Raw genomic sequence first — 18,536 nt, forward strand, 5'->3', positions numbered from 1 at the left:
TAGGCGGTCTGTGGCCCAACTGTTTGGGGAGGCTAAAGGGGGCGGGGTGGGGTTGGGGGGTGGAGCTTAAATCCATAATTATCTGATAACACACAGAAAAAAATAAATAAATAAAAATAAGTCACAATTAATACCTTTTATTAAATTTAGATATTAGATATGTATCATATGTCAAAGAATAAAGTGGTTGCTGAACTGCAAAACACTATGCACAACTTTGTGCAAAAACACACTCAGAACCTTACTGTACCATAAATATTACACTGGGCAGAACCTAATACACCAATATACCACCCATGGTAAAATTATGTATCATACCTGATAATTTTCTTTCCATTAATCATAGCTGATCAATCCATAGACTGGTGGGTTGTGTCCATCTACCAGCAGGTGGAGATAGAGAGCAATCCTTTTGCCTCCCTATATGTGGTCATGTGCTGCCGGAAACTCCTCAGTATGTCGATATCCAAGCTCCATCCGCAGGACTCAGCACTTAGAGAATTACACCCACAAAGGGACACTCTGCCCAGCTCACCACCGCCGAAACTAGGGAGGGGAATTAACCCAGCTCATCCCCACACAAGTGGGGGAGGGGAATCCGTCCAGCTCATCCCCGCGGAGCGGGGGAGGGACACCACACCCGCCGATGCGGGGGATCTGGCTTATCCTGCAACCGCAACCGCGGGAGGAGCTGACTGACCCTAACATCGCCGAAGCGGGAGGGGTACAAAGCTGCCCTACTGCCGCACGAAGCGGGAGGGAGCGCCGGCAGAATTTAAGTCTCAATCCAGCCCCGTAAAACGGAGGGGAGAGGAATGCAGCAGCTCACTGTAACACAAATTCATCTCAACTCTTGAAGAATCCATTGAAAAACTTGAACACGAAGTCCTCCTGAACAGGAACTGAAGACTAAACTTGAACCTGAAATGCAACCAGAATATAACCAATACAGATATCTGGGAGGGGCTATGGATTGATCAGCTATGATTAATGGAAAGAAAATTATCAGGTATGATACATAATTTTACCTTCCATATCATCATGCTGATCAATCCATAGACTGGTGGGATGTACCGAAGCAGTACTCACCCAGGGCGGGACATAGAAATCCCTGACCGCAACACCGAAGCTCCAAACCGGGCCTCCGCCCGAGCAGCCACAGTCAAGCGGTAATGCCTGGAGAAGGTATGGGCCGATGCCCAAGTTGCCGCCTTGCAAATCTCCTCCAAGGAGACGGACCCGGCCTCTGCCATCGAGGCCGCCTGAGCTCTAGTGGAGTGAGCCTTCAGCTGGATAGGCGGCACCTTCCCCGCGGCCACATAAGCCGCTGCAATGGCTTCCTTGACCCATCTTGCCACTGTAGGCTTGGCAGCCTGCAGACCCTTACGAGGACCTGCAAACAGGACAAACAGATGATCCGACTTCCGGAAATCATTGGTCACTTCCAAGTATCTGATGATGACTCGTCTCACATCCAGATATTTGAGAGCAGAGTATTCCTCTGGGTAGTCCTCCCTACGAAAGGAAGGGAGACAGAGCTGCTGATTCACATGGAAGCGAGAAACAACCTTGGGCAGGAAGGAAGGCACTGTGCGAATAGACACTCCTGCCTCAGTGAACTGCAGAAAGGGCTCTCGACATGAGAGTGCCTGGAGCTCGGAAACTCTTCTGGCTGAAGTGATAGCCACCAAAAAGACTGCTTTCAACGTCAGGTCTTTCAGAGATGCCCTCGACAAGGGTTCAAAAGGCGGCTTCTGCAAGGCTCTTAGCACCAGGTTGAGATTCCACGCAGGCACCACTGAGTGCAGAGGAGGGCGCAGGTGATTAACTCCCTTGAGAAAGCGCACCACATCTGGCTGCGAAGCCAGGGAAGCACCCTTCAGGCGGCCCCTGAAGCAAGCCAGAGCCGCTACCTGGACTTTAAGGGAACTGAGCGACAGGCCTTTCTCCAGACCTTCTTGCAGGAACGCCAACACTGAAGAAATTGGAGCAGTGAAGGGAGAAAGTGAGCCTGCTTCACACCATGCTGCAAAGGTACGCCAAACCCTGGCGTAAGCAGTAGAAGTAGAGCGCTTCCTCGCTCTTAGCATAGTGGCGATGACCTTGTCTGAGAAGCCCTTCTTTCTCAGACGCTGCCGCTCAATAGCCAGGCCGTAAGACCAAAGGGGGAGGGATCCTCCATCACCACGGGACCCTGATGCAACAGGCCCTGCTCCACTGGCAGCCGCAGAGGATCGTCCACTGAGAGCCTGATCAAGTCCGCATACCAGGGACGTCTGGGCCAGTCCGGACCCACCAGGATTATTTGGCCCGGATGCTTTGCCACCCGGTCTAGTACCCTGCCCAACATGGGCCAGGGCGGGAACACATAGAGAAGCTCTTGTGTCGGCCACTGTCGGAGAAGAGCATCTACTCCCAGAGATCGAGGGTCCCGTCCTCTGCTGAAAAAGCGCGGCACTTGGCAATTGGCCGATGACGCCATCAGATCTAGGCTCGGCTGGCCCCAGCGCTTCGTGATGTCCAAGAACGCCTGAGCCGATAACTGCCACTCTCCGGGATCCAAGGTATGGCGACTGAGAAAGTCCGCCTTGACATTCATGACTCCGGCAATGTGGGCCGCTGACAGCTGTTCCAGGTTCGCTTCCGCCCACTGGCATAGATTCATGGCTTCCTTGGCTAGAGGGGCGCTCTTGGTACCTCCCTGGCGGTTGACATAGGCCACAGCCGTGGCATTGTCCGACAGGACCCGTACTGGCTTCAACGCCAGTACTGGGAGGAACTCCAAAAGCGCCAACCGAATGGCTCTGAGTTCCAGGAGGTTGATAGACCACTTTGCCTCTGCAGGAGACCAGAGCCCCTGCGCTGTCCTTCCCAAGCAGTGGGCTCCCCAGCCCGTCAAAGAGGCGTCCGTCGTGACGACAATCCACTCCGGGGTCACAAGAGGCATCCCTGCAGACAACTTGTCTGTCTGCAGCCACCAGCTCAGCGCCTTGCGCACTGCTGGGTCCAAGGGAAGGCGCACAGCATAATCCTCCGACACCGGAGTCCAACGCTGCAGCAGAGAGTGTTGTAGTGGTCTCATATGAGCCCTGGCCCAGGGCACTACTTCCATCGTGGCCGTCATAGAGCCCAACAGCTGCACATAGTCCCAAGCCCGGAGCGGAGAGGCTACTAGGAACTGGTCCACCTGAGCCTGAAGTTTGACAATCCGATTGTCCGGCAGGAACACTCTGCCTAATTGGGTGTCGAATCGAACTCCCAGATACTCCAGGGACTGAGTCGGGCGCAGCTGGCTTTTCTCCCAGTTGATGATCCACCCCAGGGAGCTCAAAAGAGCAATCACCCGGTCCACAGCTTTGCCGCACTCTGCATAAGAGGGGGCTCGGATCAACCAGTCGTCCAGATAAGGATGGACTTGTACTCCTTCCTTTCTCAGGAAGGCCGCGATGACCACCATTACTTTGGAGAAGGTCCGCGGAGCCGTAGCCAACCCGAACGGGAGGGCTCTGAACTGGAAGTGTCGGTCCAGGACTGCAAAACGCAGAAAGCGTTGATGAGGAGGCCAGATGGGAATATGCAAGTACGCTTCCTTGATGTCCAAGGATGCCAGGAACTCCCCTGCCTTCACTGCCACTATAACAGAGCGGAGGGTCTCCATGCGAAAGTGCCGAACTTTCAAGGCCCGATTGACCCCTTTGAGGTCGAGGATAGGCCGTACAGAACCTCCTTTCTTTGGTACCACAAAGTAAATGGAGTAACGTCCCTTGCCAAGCTGATTTTCTGGCACCGGAACGACCGCACCCAGGCGGATCAGATTGTCCAAGGTCTGCTGCACTGCCACAGCTTTGACTGGAGACTTGCAGGGAGAAAGTACAAACCCGTCTCTTAAGGGTCGGCAGAACTCTAGCTTGTAGCCGTTTCTGATGACTTCCAGCACCCAAGCGTCTGAAGTTACCCTGGTCCACTTGTCCAGAAACGAGGACAGGCGTCCTCCAATTTGCACTGGGCCATGGACCAGGACCCCGTCATTGGGTACGAGACCCTGGGGGAGGACCGGAGGGCGCACCTCCGGGACGGCGGTCTCTGCGAAAGGAATGCTGCTTGGGGGAGAAGTTCCTCTTGAAGGAAGAGGGGGCAGAGGAGCCCGACTTGCCCGGGCGGTACCGACAGGCTTCCTGAAACCGTCCTCTGGAGATACCGGGGCAAGCACTGGCCCGAGCCCTGACCTCTGGTAACCTCTTGCCCTTAGACGTGCCGAGATCGGTCACAATTTTGTCCAGCTCGACCCCAAAGAGCAGCTTGCCTTTAAAAGGCAACTTAGCCAGGCGGGACAGAGGCGTGGTCCGCAGACCAATGTTTCAGCCAAAGCCACCGCCGCGCAGAAACTGTCTGAGCCATACCTTTAGCCGAGGCTCTCAAGACATCATACAGCAAGTCTGCCAAATAAGCCAAGCCCGATTCCAGGTCCGGCCAATCAGCCCTCAAGGAAGGATCCGAGGGGGAAGCCCGCTGCACAATCGTCAGGCAAGCCCTGGCCACTTAGGAGCCACAAACTGAGGCCTGCAAACTTAAGGCAGCCGCCTCGAAGGACGACCTTAAGGCCGCCTCCAATCTTCTGTCTTGGGCGTCCTTTAGGGCCGTGCCACCTTCCACCGGCAACGCCGTTTTCTTAGTCACCGCAGTGATTAAAGAATCCACAGTAGGCCAAAGAAAGGCCTCACGTTCACCTTCAGGCAAAGGATAGAGGCGGGACATAGCCCTAGCCACTTTAAGGCTCGCTTCCGGGACATCCCATTGAGCCGAAATTAAGGTGTGCATGGCATCATGCACGTGGAAGGTTCTAGGCGGGCGCTTCGTCCCCAGCATAATGGCGGAGCCAACAGGGGCTGAGGGAGAGACGTCCTCCGGAGAGGAAATCTTTAAAATGCCCATGGCCTGCATTAACAGGTTGGGCAAATCCTCTGAGCGAAAGATCCGTGCTGCAGAGGGGTCATCCGCTCCATCCGAGCGGGAATCCGTCTCCTCCAAGGAATCCCCAAAGGACCGTTGGGAGAACTCAGATACGCTGCCCTCATCTACATCAGAGGAAACAGCGTCCTCTAAGGCCTGGGAATCCACCCGAGGGCGTTTACTTCCAGGGGCCTCAACCCCTTTATCGGATAAGGGAGAAGGGGCAGCGTTCTGCATAAGGAAGGCCTGATGCAGCAGCAAAATAAACTCGGGAGAGAAACCCCCCAGACTGTGCACTTCAGCAGCCTGGGCCACAGCCCTAGACGCACCCTCAACCGGCGCTCGTAAGAGCGGGGGAGAAACATGCTGTGCATCCAAGATGGCGTCCGGCGCGACACTCCGCAAAGGAGCCGCGCGGGAAGAACGGCGCTTAACTTTAGCCGCTTTTTTGCCGTCGCCCAAATCAAGGGCGGCCATGGCATGAACGTCTCCCAGCTCAAGGGCGGCCCAAGAAGAAGCCGTCCGAGCAGAGTGGCCGGCCAAGATGGCGGAGGCGAGCAGCGGGGGATGGGCGTTTATGGCGGGAAAAACCGCCGCACCGGAGGAAGACCCGGGACACTGACCAGCCTCCGAACTGACACCCAACAAGGGCGAATCAGACTTTAATACCCCCGCATCCCCGCTAGGAGCGCACACGCGGTCCGGGGAGCGATTCTTCGCGCCCTCGCCCTCCGATGCCATAGGCCACGTGGAGATCAATCGGGGAACCCCCTGCCTGCTATAAAAAAGGTAAAAATTACCTGCTTCTCGCTCCGAGCTGTAACGACCTGGTGTCCCAGTGAGTAGCTGCAATAAACGTTTAAATAAACGTCGAAATAAACGCCTTTAAGGACGTCCAAAATTTTTTTTTTTTTAACGGAGCCAGCGGGAGGGGGGAGAAAAGGAGGGACCTGGCGCCACCAGGTTTGCACTTGCTCAAGAAGAGCCCTCAACCCCAGGCACTCAACAAAACCTAAAAATTAGGCTTGGAGGCCTAGCCAGAGCTGCTGCTGTGTGTGACCACCACCTGCTGAGATAGAGAACATACTGAGGAGTTTCCGGCAGCACATGACCACATATAGGGAGGCAAAAGGATTGCTCTCTATCTCCACCTGCTGGTAGATGGACACAACCCACCAGTCTATGGATTGATCAGCATGATGATATGGAAAAGGAAAATGCAGACTGTCAACAATATGAAACAAGCGATCATAATATCTTGATATGTGTAGAGCCACAAAACACCCTAATTCATGTTTAATGTGGGATAAAATGCCATAAATAAGTAAATAAATATAAACTTTTAATGTTGAGCACCTAATTCTCAAAGTGGACATATTCCAAACACTATAATGAAAATAAAATGATCTTTTCTACCTTTGTTGTCTGGTGACTTTGTTTTTCTGATCATGCTGGCCCAGTATCCGATTCTGCTGCTATCTGTCCTCTTAACTCTGTTTCCAGGTCTTCCTTTCCATTTATTTCTTTACGTTACTACTACTACTACTACTATTTAGCATTTTTATAGCGCTACAAAGCGTACGCAGTGCTGCACAAACATAGAAGAAAGACAGTCCCTGCACAAACAGCTTACAATCTAATAGACAAAAGGTCTCATCTTACAGACAGTGAGTGCACTGTCCCCCTTCACTCCTGTGATAACTTCCACCCCCCCTCTGGACTTTAAGGCACCTCTGGCAGAACCTTTAGGGCATTCTCTGGCACACACAAGTCCTCAATTAACAGGAATCATAATAACTGGCAGGACTAGTACCCTACCCCTTTACACACTCAAAATATTACAGAAAGCCCTCTCAGAATCATAAATTTACCTACAGAATGGAAATCTTGCATCAAAGAGAATCTCCTGCTTCTTCACTGGTCATGACAACTCCATTAGAAAAAAACTTTCTCTATGAATTCTGCCATTTTCATACCCGCTAAACTGATTCAAAATGGTCGCTGGCCAACTTCCTGCTTCTAAATCCAAAATGACCACCTCTTATCTATTCAAAGCAGGAAAATTAATTTCATCCTAACCAAGCCGAAATTCTTTTCTCAAAAGAGTAGAAAAATAAATACATATGTAGAAATAACATTATTTTTAAAACACCAAGTTTGGCTGAAAATACAAAGGCAGAATATAGTAGTAGAATCAAATAATAAAAAAGCAAAAAGAGATAAGGCAAATAATATTGCTGACAAGGAAGTGAAAGAGGAAGTGACATCAGACGAACGGTGGAAGGGGAAGACGGAGGTTCTTCAAGCATTTTCAAGTGCTAAAGTAAATTATAATGATCACCACCTTGATAGCGCATATGGCTCCCATCATAATCATCATCTTGCAATTCTTCCACCAGAATTTTCTCTTTAATTTTGCAGCGCTGCTTGCAAATATTGATGCATCTTCTACCAGCCTGTCCGCACGGTCATCCAACCCAGATAGCTTTTCATCCCTCTACATAACTTTATCTATGTTCACCTGTACGATGTCCGCAACCTCTTCCACCTGAGCCTGTGCCTGCTGCATCCTTCTGTTACTGGTCAGGTTAGGAGGAGGCCCAGCAGATGTGCCATCGGGTCCTGCAGTGCAGAGGCTGAGCCGGCAGGGGAAGTAGACATGTCTGCACTGGGAATGAGATTCGGACTCCGGCGCTGCTGCAGTTTCTGCTTTTTCCCGTTTGCTCTTCTGCAGTACTCTAGCTAGTACTCTAGCCTGCTGCTGCTTGCAATTCCGGCGCCGCCTGATCGACGAAAATTACAATATTTAAAGGTAGGGCGAGGGCAGGAAGGAAACGAGGGCTATCGGGCAGCTGAGCTGAGGGCAGACGGGAGATGATTGGCGACTGGGGAGCAGGAAGCCTGCAGCTCGCGGGGTGGGGGCAGCGGTTGGGCTGGGGAGGCTTAGCCTCCCCAAGCCTCTTATACCGGGTGCCTGTTCACCTTTCAAATATCCCATCATTAGAACGTTCCAGAAACGCTGATAAATCTTGTAGACCTGCATTCCCATCTTCTCTCCTTTTAGAAGTTGGTAAATAAAATATTTTATTTATAGGAGGTATTAGAGTAGGTGAGACAGATAGGTTTTCAGTCAGATATTTTTTAAATAAATCTATAGCATTAATCTCTGATGAGCGAGGGAAATTGAGAATCCGAAGGTTCAAACGCCTATTGTAGTTCTCAAAATTCTCTATTTTTCGGTGAATTATCATTTTATCCTTAATTAATAAATCCGTTTTAGTAGTCAAAGTAGTTATTTCTTGTTGAACCTGCGTTTTATTTAGCACAGTTTCTTGTTTCAACGTGTCAAAAGCTGTTGTTAATAAATCCAATTTACTCACGATTATGGACGTCTCCTGAGCAGCCTGAGTGACTGTAGAGGTCAAAGTTTGAATCGCAGCCCAAATAGATTCCAGTGTAGGCGCCATTGGGGAAACTTTTCCCCCTTTGTTGTTACTTCCCATGATTCTGGGGGTGTCGCCGCCGAACAAAGAGTCTGGAGCAACGGATTCCGAGAGCTCCTGGACCTCCGAACACTCCCAAGCAGCAGCGGGACATAGCGGTGGATTCACATCTGGCGAGGACAAAGTTGTTTCCGTTCCCTGTGGGTTTGATGCTCCTTCACCTTCCCCCACTGCGGGTAAACTCAAGCCAGTTAAGCGCGGTGTACTCGTGGCATACCGGTCCAGCGTTGTCTGCAATTGTGTTGTTCCTAAAGCTGTCGGCGGTAAGCTTTTTACAACGCCCTTTCTTTTTGTATGTGGCATAATCGAAAAAACAGCAAAATCTTCTAGGAATAAGCAAAAGGATGCAGACACGCTCCGGGAACCATCAAGCCTGATCCGCCATCTTGACATGCCCCCAACCTAAGCCTTACTATGCTCGAGAGTTTTTGATTTTAATTACTCCCATATAGACTGGGTTAATATAACATTAGGGCATGCTATGGAGGTAAATTTCCTTGATGAAATAAAGTAGAGCTTTATGAAGCAGCTGGTACAGGAGCCGATGAGAGAAGGAAAAATTCTAGACAGTCATTTGTGGAGCGCATGATCTGGTATGGGAGGTAACAGTCCAGGGGCCGCTTGACAACAGTGATCATAACATGATCGCCTTTGAAATTTGCTTTCAAAAAGGTAAACATAGGAAGTCAAATATGTTAGTGTTTAACTTTAAAAAAAGGAAGCTATGATAAAATGAGAAGAATGGTAAAAAAAAAAAACTTAGAGGAGTGACTGAGAGGGTAAGAAACCTACAACAGGTGTGGATGTTGTTAAAAAACACTGTCCTGGAGGCCCAGGCCAAACATATTCCACGTATCAGAAAAGGAGGAAGAAAAACTAAACTACAGCCAGCATCTTTAAAAAGTGAGGTAAAGGAGGCTATTGGAGCTAAAAAGGAATCCTTCAGAAAACGGAAGAAGGAACCGAATGAAGAAAATAAGAAGCGGCATAAGGAATGTCAAGTCAGATGCAAAGCGCTGATAAGAAAGGCAAAGAGGGATTTTGAAAGAAAGATAGCGTTAGAGGCGAAAACTGATAGTATTTTTTTTTTAGATACATTAAAAGTAGGAAGCCGGCAAAAGAATCGGTTGGCCCGCTGGATGACCAGGGTGTAAAAGGGGTGATCAAGAAATAGCAGAAAAACTAAATGAGTTCTTTGCTTCGCTCTTCACCGAGGAAGATTTGGGTGGGATACCGGTGCTGGACAGGGTATTCGAGGCTGATGAGTCGGAAAAACTTAATGAAATATCTGTAAACCTGGAAGACGTAATGGAGCAGTTCTGCAAACTGAAGAGTAGCAAATCTCCTGGACCAGATGGTATTTATCCCAGGGTACTGATAGAACTAAAAAATGAGCTGGCAGAGCTACTGTTAGTGATTTGTAATTTATCCTTAAAATCGAGCGTGGTATCTGAAGATTGGAGGGTGGCCAATGTAACGCCGATATTTAAAAAAGGTTCCAGAGGAGATCCGGAAAATTATAGACCGGTGAGTCTGATGTCGGTGCCGGGCAAAATGGTAGAGACTATTATCAAGAACAAAATTACAGAGCACATTCAAAAGCATGGACTAATGGGACAAAGTCAACATGGATTTAGTGAAGGGAAGTCTTGCCTGACCAATCTGCTGCATTTCTTTGAAGGGGTAAACAAACAAGTGGACAAAGGTGAGCCGGTTGATATTGTGTATCTAGATTTTCAGAAGGCATTTGATAAAGTCTCTCATGAAAGACTACAGAGGAAATTAGAGGGACATGGGATCGGAGGGATTGTCTTACTGTGGATTAAAAACTGGTTGAAAGAAAGGAAACAGAGAGTAGGGTTAAAAGGTCAATATTCGCAATGGAGAAGGGTAGTTAGTGGGGTCCCTCAGGGAACTGTGCTGGGACCTCTGCTTTTTAACATATTCATAAATGACCTAGAGATGGGGGTAACTAGTGAGGTAATCAAATTTGCTGATGACACAAAGTTATTCAAAGTCGTCAAATCATGGGAAGATTGTGAAAAATTACAAGACGACCTTACGAGACTGGGAGACTGGGCGTCTAAATGGCAGATGACGTTTAATGTGAACAAGTGCAAAGTGATGCATGTAGGAAAGAGGAACCCGAACTATAACTACGTATTGCAAGGTTCAGCGTTAGGAGTCACGGATCAAGAAAGGGATCTAGGTGTCATAGTTGATGATACATTGAAATCTTCTGCTCAATGTGCTGCTGTGGCTAGGAAAGCAAATAGAATGTTCGGTATTATTAGGAAAGGGATGGAAAACAAAAATGAGGATATTATTCTGCCATTGTATCGCTCCATGGTGTGACCACACCGCGAGTATTGTGTTCAATTCTGGTCGCCGTATCTCAAAAAGATATAGTGGAATTGGAAAAGGTGCAGAGAAGAGCGACAAAGAAGATACAGGAGATGGGACGACTTCCCTATGAGGAAAGGCTGAATAGGCTGGGGCTCTTCAGCTTGGAGAAAAGGCAGCTGAGGGGAGATATGATGAGGTCTATAAGATAATGAGTGGAATGGAACGGGTCAATGTGGAGCATCTGTTTACGCTTTCCAAAAATACTAGGACAAGGGGGCATGCGATGACGCTGCAGTGTAGTAAATTTAAAACGAATCGGAGGACATTCTTTCTTCACTCAACGCGTAGTTAGACTCTGGAATTCGTTGCCGGAAAAAGTGGTTAAGGTGGTTAACTTAGCGGACTTTAAAAAAAGGTTGGACGGCTTCCTGGAGGAAAAGGCCATAGAATGTTATTGAATGGACGTGGGAATAATCCACTATTTATGGACTGGGCGGGACAAATTGTTTGTTCTTTTGGCTGCTGTCGGAGACAGGGTGCTGGGCTCGATGGACCCTTGGTCTGTCCCAGCATGGCGATACTTATGTACTTCTATCCATAATGATTCCACACTGGTATCTGTGTTATTTTATTTGACTCAGTTCCCTCTTTAACATATAGCGCAACCCCCTCCAATTTGATCCTCTCTATCACTGCGATACAATTTGTACCATGTTAACACAATGTTCCATTGATTATCCTCTTTCCACCAAGTTTCTGAGATGCCTATTATATCTACCTCATCATTTAGTGCTATATATTCTAACTCTCCCATCTTATTTGTTGGCCTTCTAGCATTTGTATACAGGCACTTGAAATTGTGTTTTTTCCTTTGATCTACAAGCTGCTTAGAAGTTGAAAGAGATAAGGTGCATCCTTTATCCTGCTCTCTCAGTAAGCACACCTGGCTTCCTTTCAGCATTGTTGAAATCTCTCTACTAGGATTCCCTAAATGTTCTTTTTCAATAGTATCCTTCAAGGATACTCCAGTCCACACCAAACCATGCACTCCTGGGCAACTGTCGGCTCCCCCCCCCCCCCCCCCCTCAATTCTAGTTTAAAAGCTGCTCTATCTCCTTTTTAAAAGTTAGCACCAGCAGCATGGTTCCATCCCGGTTAAGGTGGAGTCCATCCTTTTGCAACAGTCTCCTCTTTCCTAGAATGTTGCCCAGTTCCTAACAAATCTAAAACCCTCATCCCTGCAACTTCGTCTCAACCATGCATTCAGACTTAGGAGCTCTGCCTACCTTTTGGGTCCTGCACGTGGAATGGGGAGAGTGTCTGAAAATGCTACCCTGGAGGATTTGGACTTCAGTTTTCTACCTAAGAGCCTAAATTTGGCTTCCAGAACCTCCCTCCCACATTTTCCTGTGTCATAGGTACCCACATTTACCATGACAGCTGGCTCCTCCCCAGCAGTATCTAAGATCCTGTCTAGGTGATGCGTGAGGTCCGCCACCTTTGCACCAGGCAGGTAAGTGACCAGGCAATCCTCATGTTCACCAGCTACCACTACATGCCTAATGATCAAATCACCAACTACAACAGCTGTCCTAATCCTTGCCGTCTGAGCAGATCTTCTTGGAGACATATCCTTGGTGCAAGAGGATAGTGCATTCCCTGGTGGGAGGTCCTGGCTACAGGAGTACTTCCTACTTCACCAGGGTGATGCTCTCTTTCTAGGAGACCTCCCTCCTCCAAGGCAGCATAGGGGCTGCCAGACTGGAGGTGAGACTTCTGTATAACATCCCTGTATGACTGCTCTATGTACCTCTCTGTCTCCATCAGCTCCACCAAGTTTGCTACTCTAGCCTCAAGAGAACGGACCTATTCTCTGAAAACTAGGAACTCTTTGCATCGGGCACACACATATAACCTCTCACCAACTGGAAGATAATCATACATGTGACACGATGCAAAAGACTGGATAGCACTCCTCTCGCTGCTGGACTGCTGTCTCCATCTTAGTATTTTTGAGTTTTTCAATAATTTAAAACTTGCTAAGGTACCAAGGATATTAGTTTAATATAAAAATGTCTTTAGCTTTCTACATAGAACCTACATGTTAACATTACCCCTCACGTTTTTTTACAATAGAAAAAAAATATCACCAAGTAAAGAATGAGAAAGAATAAATTAGAAATACATTTCCTTCTGTACTGATTATGAACAAAATACATTTTCAAAGCTTACATTTTTCATGCTTTAAAAATTGAAAATAAGTATTTTGTACCTTTATCTGATCATTTTAGTTTGCAATTTGGGTTAGTCCTGGTCTATCAGTTTTGCTTGTTGTTTCTCTCTTAAGTTTGTTCCCATGGAGTCGGACACTGTTACTGCTGTTCTGAGGTCCTTTTTTGTAATCCCTCCCCACTTCCTACCTATCTCCTGCCTTTCTTAGTTTGTTCCATTGCTTGGGCTACTTGTCTGCTGGATGTTTTTATCTTTCCTGTCAGAATTTGTAGTTTTTTTCCTTTCTGATATTGGTTTAAATTAATGTAAACCGCTGAGACCTGCTAGTTAGCATTAGCGGTATAGCAAATCTTAAATAAACTATAACTATTTTAGTTTCAATTTCTCTAGTATGCTTTTGCCTTCATATCTTTTATTGATCTCCGGTCCCTTGTGTCATATCTGTTTTGTCATGTGTTTTTTATGTGTGACCAAGGTGCAGTATTCTGCTAGCATGTAATATTTGCATAGAGATCTTGTTGCAGTCCTATTTGTTTTATTTTGTTCTTTTCTCACTAGGTAGTGCATTGGTGTTTTAGGACCCAGTATAATATTTACAGTTCTGTCTTTTCACACACAAGGTTTAGCTCTTACTGTCCTGGTAGTTAGTGCTGTCATAGTTTGGTAAGGTTCTGAGTGTGTTTTTGCACAAGTTTGTGTATAGTGTTTTGTAGTGGAGAGATTGTGCGTTGGCCTTACTGAGGTTACACCAAAACATCAGAAAGGGTTTTAGAGCCTGAATTATGAGACACAGCCTATTGAGGGATCTTTAAATACAGTTGAATTGTTTCCATAGGCGTTTTGGTTGAGAGCAAGTGGTATGTGTAAGAGAGAAGAGAGGCAGACTGACTGCAGGCCTCAATGGATGCTTAGGCATCATCTATGAACACTTTTCAATCTGCTTTAATTCAATTGCCTAAGATATATATATATAAAGAGAGAGAGAGAGAGAGATTGAAGTTTATAAGTTTATACTGTTTAATTTCTTGCCACTTTATTCTTTGGAATTTGATACATATTTATAGACTCAGGCCTCAGGCCCGGCCACGCCCACTATAGACTCCCCAAACAGCTGAGCCACCGACCACCTATGTTTCTTATCACCTTACCCTGGTTCACAATTCCCCTTTTACTTCCCTATTTCTACCTGACCTCACCTCCTTCAAAGACCTTTTCTCTTCCTTTTTTCTCACTCTCTCCACAGCTTCCTCTTCCTCTTTCTCTCATTTCCCCAGCATCCATTGCCTCTCCCTTTCTTAGATCTCCAGCATCCATTCTCTACCTCTTTCCCTATACCTCCTTTCTCACCATGTGGCTCTTTTCCTATATTCATTTACCTTATCTGTCCTCCTTCTTGCCCCCAGCATCCACTCCTATGTTCTTCCATTACATATGCCCCTGCTTCACTCAGCCCATAGTTACTGTCCTGCTGTTCCTTCTTATACCCCCTGCACCAGCCTCCATCCTCCTCTTCCACCTGCCATCTGATCCCTTCTCCCAGCCACAACTGCTATGTCAGCTCCTAGCCCCCATCTCCCAGACCCATCATCAGAATGTCTCCCAAAATCTCTTCCCTTCTCTCAACGTAACATCTAGCTTACACTGTTCTTGAGGCCATCTGCTAACTTTAGACTCAGAGCAAAAGCTATTGTATAAGACGACACCTACCGTTAGAATGTTTTGCACAACTCATTACATTCCTCTTCAGTGAAAAAATTGTTCGCATTGCCCCTGCAGCCTCCGTAGGTGAAGGGAACACAGTGACCTTGCTTTGAGTCATAGGCCCAGCGTGGAAATAGAGCCTTACATAATCCTGTTTTTATGGGCAAGGCACAAGCTGCTAAAAAAAGAAAAAGATACAAGGTATGAAGGGGCAGCCTTGAAAAAACATGTTCTCCATCCATTTTACATAATAACTTCAAGAACCTCAGATGCCATTTTGAGGAGTGATTTCTGGTAGTGAGGTGCACCTGTCACCTCCTTATGATGTAAATTATATATCTTGCCTTTAAGAATCTATTATGAGATGGGAGTTGAAGAAACACCAGACTTGTACCCAGGGGCGTAGCTACGGGTGGGCCTGGGTGGGCCCAGGCCCACCCAGTTTCGTCTCAGGCCCATCCTCACCTTCTCCCACCCCCGCCGTAGTGCTGCCTCCTCTCCTGCAGTTCGCGGTGTCTGTCTCCCACCCTCACGGCAGCGCTTTCAATTTGCTATCAGCGCTGCCTGCCTGACAGCTGACAGACGCGACGCCTTCCTGCTCCGGGGCCTTCCCTCTGCCGCGTTGATTCAACTTCCTGTTTACGCAGGGTGGATTGCACGCGGCAGAGGGAAGGTCCCGGAGCAGGACGTCGTCGCGCCGCGTCTGTCAGCTGTCAGGCAGGCAGCGCCGATAGAGCGCTGCCGCGGCAGTGGGAGACGGAGACCATGAAGTGCAGGAGACGAGTCAGCGCCACGGTGGGAGAAGGTGATTGGAGGCAGCGTCGATAACTTTAAAGGTGCTGTGCGCTGCGTGGGGGGGGGGGGGGTTGGGGTTGTAGTGCCCACCCATCCAACCCGCTGGCCCACCCAAAAATTGTCTTCTGGCTACGCCACTGCTTGTACCATCCAATAGCAGTAGAAGGAACATATAGGGGAGAAGTTATCAACCTGGGCTACTGTTAAGATGGGTTATTTTACTGTTAACCTGGGTTATTGGTAACTAGGGCTCACTGCATAAAATAGGACTATGCTAGAATAGCATGAGCACAGTAACAACAGCCCATGTTGATAACTTCTTTCCATATTGGTAAAATAACATGTCTTAATGGTAGTGCACGTTGATATATACACCCCTAAATCATAGCAATGACTTGGTTATTATTCCTCTAGACATGGGTCAGGTTTCCCTGTTCCCACCCAAAGCTCTCCTCACCCTATTCAACAAAGCATTAGTACTGTGCATACCTTTGTTTCCTTCTGGAGGCAAAAATCCACCCTGCAGATATAAATAAATAAGATTTAAGTTTACAAGAGATATCAGTGAACTATATATAGCAGTGATGGCGAACCTTTCAGAGACCGAGTGCCCAAACAGCAACCCAAAATCTAATTACATATCGCAAAGTGCCAACAGGTACCAGTACTCATTATGGGCGGGGTCACCACATATGACTCCACCCCTATGATAGCCACACCCCTTACACCAGCCATGGCGCATATAAACAGACATCATTGAAAATATTATACTAGTATAGGAGAAAAAAATAACATGATTTTTTTTCATGTTAAATCATTTCTGTAAGCTGTTACAGCTCCAGTATACCCAGTGCAAAATAAGACAGCAGATGTAAATTCTCAAATTGGACATATTCCAAACACTAGAATGAAAATAAAATAATGTTTTCTACCTTTGTTGTCTGATTCTGCTGCTCTCTATCTCTTCTCTTAAGTCCGTTTCCAGGGCTTCCTTTCCATTTATTTCTTTACTTTCCTCCTTTCTTCTTCATTTCTTACCCTCCTCTCCCCCCCCCCCCCAGCCACCCTCCTCTCCCCTCCAGCCACCCATGTCCAGCCACCCTCCTCTCCCCCCCTGCCCTCCCCTCCAGCCACCCTCCTCTCCCCCCTGCCCTCCCAGCACCAGGCAGGCCTCCCTCCCAGCACCAGGCAGGCCTCCCTCCCTCCCAGCACCAGGCAGGCCTCCCACCCAGCACCAGGCCTCCCTCCCACCCAGCATCAGGTCTCCCAGCCTCCCTCCCACCCAGCACCCAGCATCAGGCCTCCCTTGCACCCAGCACCAGGCCTCCCTCCCTCCCACCCACCCAGCACCAAGCACCAGGCCTCCCTCCCACCCAGCACCAAGCCTGCCTCCCACCCAGCACCCAGCACCAAGCACCAGGCCTCCCTCCCACCCACCCAGCACCGAGCACCAAGGCCTGCCCTCCTCCGAAATTTTAAAGGCATACCTGGTCGGGGTTAAGGCGGCATCCGCAGCGGCAGTGAAAAGTGTGTTGTTTGCTTGGCGCGCCTTTGGCCTTCCCTTCTGTCTCTCAAGCTCTGGTCCCGCCCTTGCAGAAACAGGAAGTGAGGGCGGGACCAGAGCTTGAGAGACAGAAGCGAAGGCAGAAGACGCGCCGAGCAAACAACACACTTTTCACTGCCGCTGCGGACACCGCCTTAACCCCGACCAGGTATACCTTTTAAATTTCGGAGGAGGGTGGGCCCTGGTGCTCGGAGGGCGGGCAGGCGGGCTGGTGCTTGGTGGGAGGGAGGGAGGCCGGCCTGGTGCTCGGAGGGAGGGAGGGAGGACTGGCGGACCAGCGACGGCGCACGGACGGGCAGGCGGACCAGGCGCGCGTGCCAACAAAGAGGGCCCTGCGTGCCTTCTCTGGCACGCGTGCCATAGGTTCGCCATCACTGATATATAGGTTTGCGAATACCCATTATTTGGCTGGGTTTTTGGTGGTGTTTTCAGGTTATTTTTATTTTTTTGTTCTTTTTTTAAGGGAGGCTAACAGTACCAGAAAATCAGCCAATGTAACCATCTCTCTAACCTCATGTGCAACTTTCTTTAAATTAGTCACCTTATTTTCTAACTCCTCTTACTCTCTTACTTATCTATATGTTCCATCTTTGCTTATACCCTACACTGTCAATTAAAATGTTCTATTACGTATTATGTTGACACTGTAAGTAGTATACTATGCCATACTTTGTACTGTTATTTGAATATTTTTACTGCTGTAATTGTCTGTTGCTCATGTTTGATTTATTCTTACTGTACATTGCCTTGAGTGAATTCCTTCAAACAGGTGGTAAATAAATCCTAATAAATAATAAATAAATAAATAACAAAGAGGCCACATATCCTGCACTTGGTGGGATTTTCATGCTTACATGCAGTGTGCCCCTGCTCATATACAATGGAGTCTCAGCAGCCAACGAAGAGGGGCAGAGCAGGAGTAATATTGATTTTCTTTCTTCTGCAGTTAAATCTTTGGCTCCAGCCACCCAGGCCTCTCTATGCAAGTAGCAGTCTAGTCCACCATAGTAATGACTGTTTAATAGCTCATCTCCCCAGCCTCCAACACACACATTGCAGCAATGTCCCCTTAGAGTGCCTTCCCAGAGACTTATTTCCAGTGGGGCAGGAAGACAGATGTTGCCAACAAAGGCAAACAAGTAAGAGGGACATAAACAGGAAACAGAAACAATGTGGAATATTCGATGGTTGGGTGGAGTGGATCCTTTGCAGGTAATATAGAGCAGAACAATGATCCCTGTGTGCAGAGAAAGATATGGGGCCAAAGTTTGTCCCTGTACCTGCCCCGTCCTCATGAATGTCCCTGTTCCCGTCCCCGTAAGTGCTGTTCCCATCCCTCTGAGCTCAGTCTGATCCCATCCACACAAGCCTCGAACAGTTATGATTTATATTTAAAAATATAAAAAGAAACAATATTCCGTACAACTGTTATTTTATAAATCACA

The 18,536-nt window shown here is 48.0% G+C and overlaps 1 long non-coding RNA gene across 1 annotated transcript in view; it reads right to left on the bottom strand.

Annotated features, from left to right (window-relative positions):
- LOC115472285 overlaps window positions 1-18,536 on the bottom strand; it is a 92,556-nt gene that overhangs the window by 11,723 nt on the left and 62,297 nt on the right. Inside the window, exons 2-3 of the long non-coding RNA XR_003942496.1 lie at window positions 16,017-16,047; window positions 14,739-14,910 (exon numbers count right to left, since the gene is read on the bottom strand). This is a non-coding gene — a long non-coding RNA (uncharacterized LOC115472285). The remainder of the gene's footprint in view (window positions 1-14,738; window positions 14,911-16,016; window positions 16,048-18,536) is intronic.

Source organism: Microcaecilia unicolor, chromosome 6 (assembly GCF_901765095.1).
Source record: "Microcaecilia unicolor chromosome 6, aMicUni1.1, whole genome shotgun sequence".
NCBI lineage: Eukaryota > Metazoa > Chordata > Amphibia > Gymnophiona > Siphonopidae > Microcaecilia > Microcaecilia unicolor.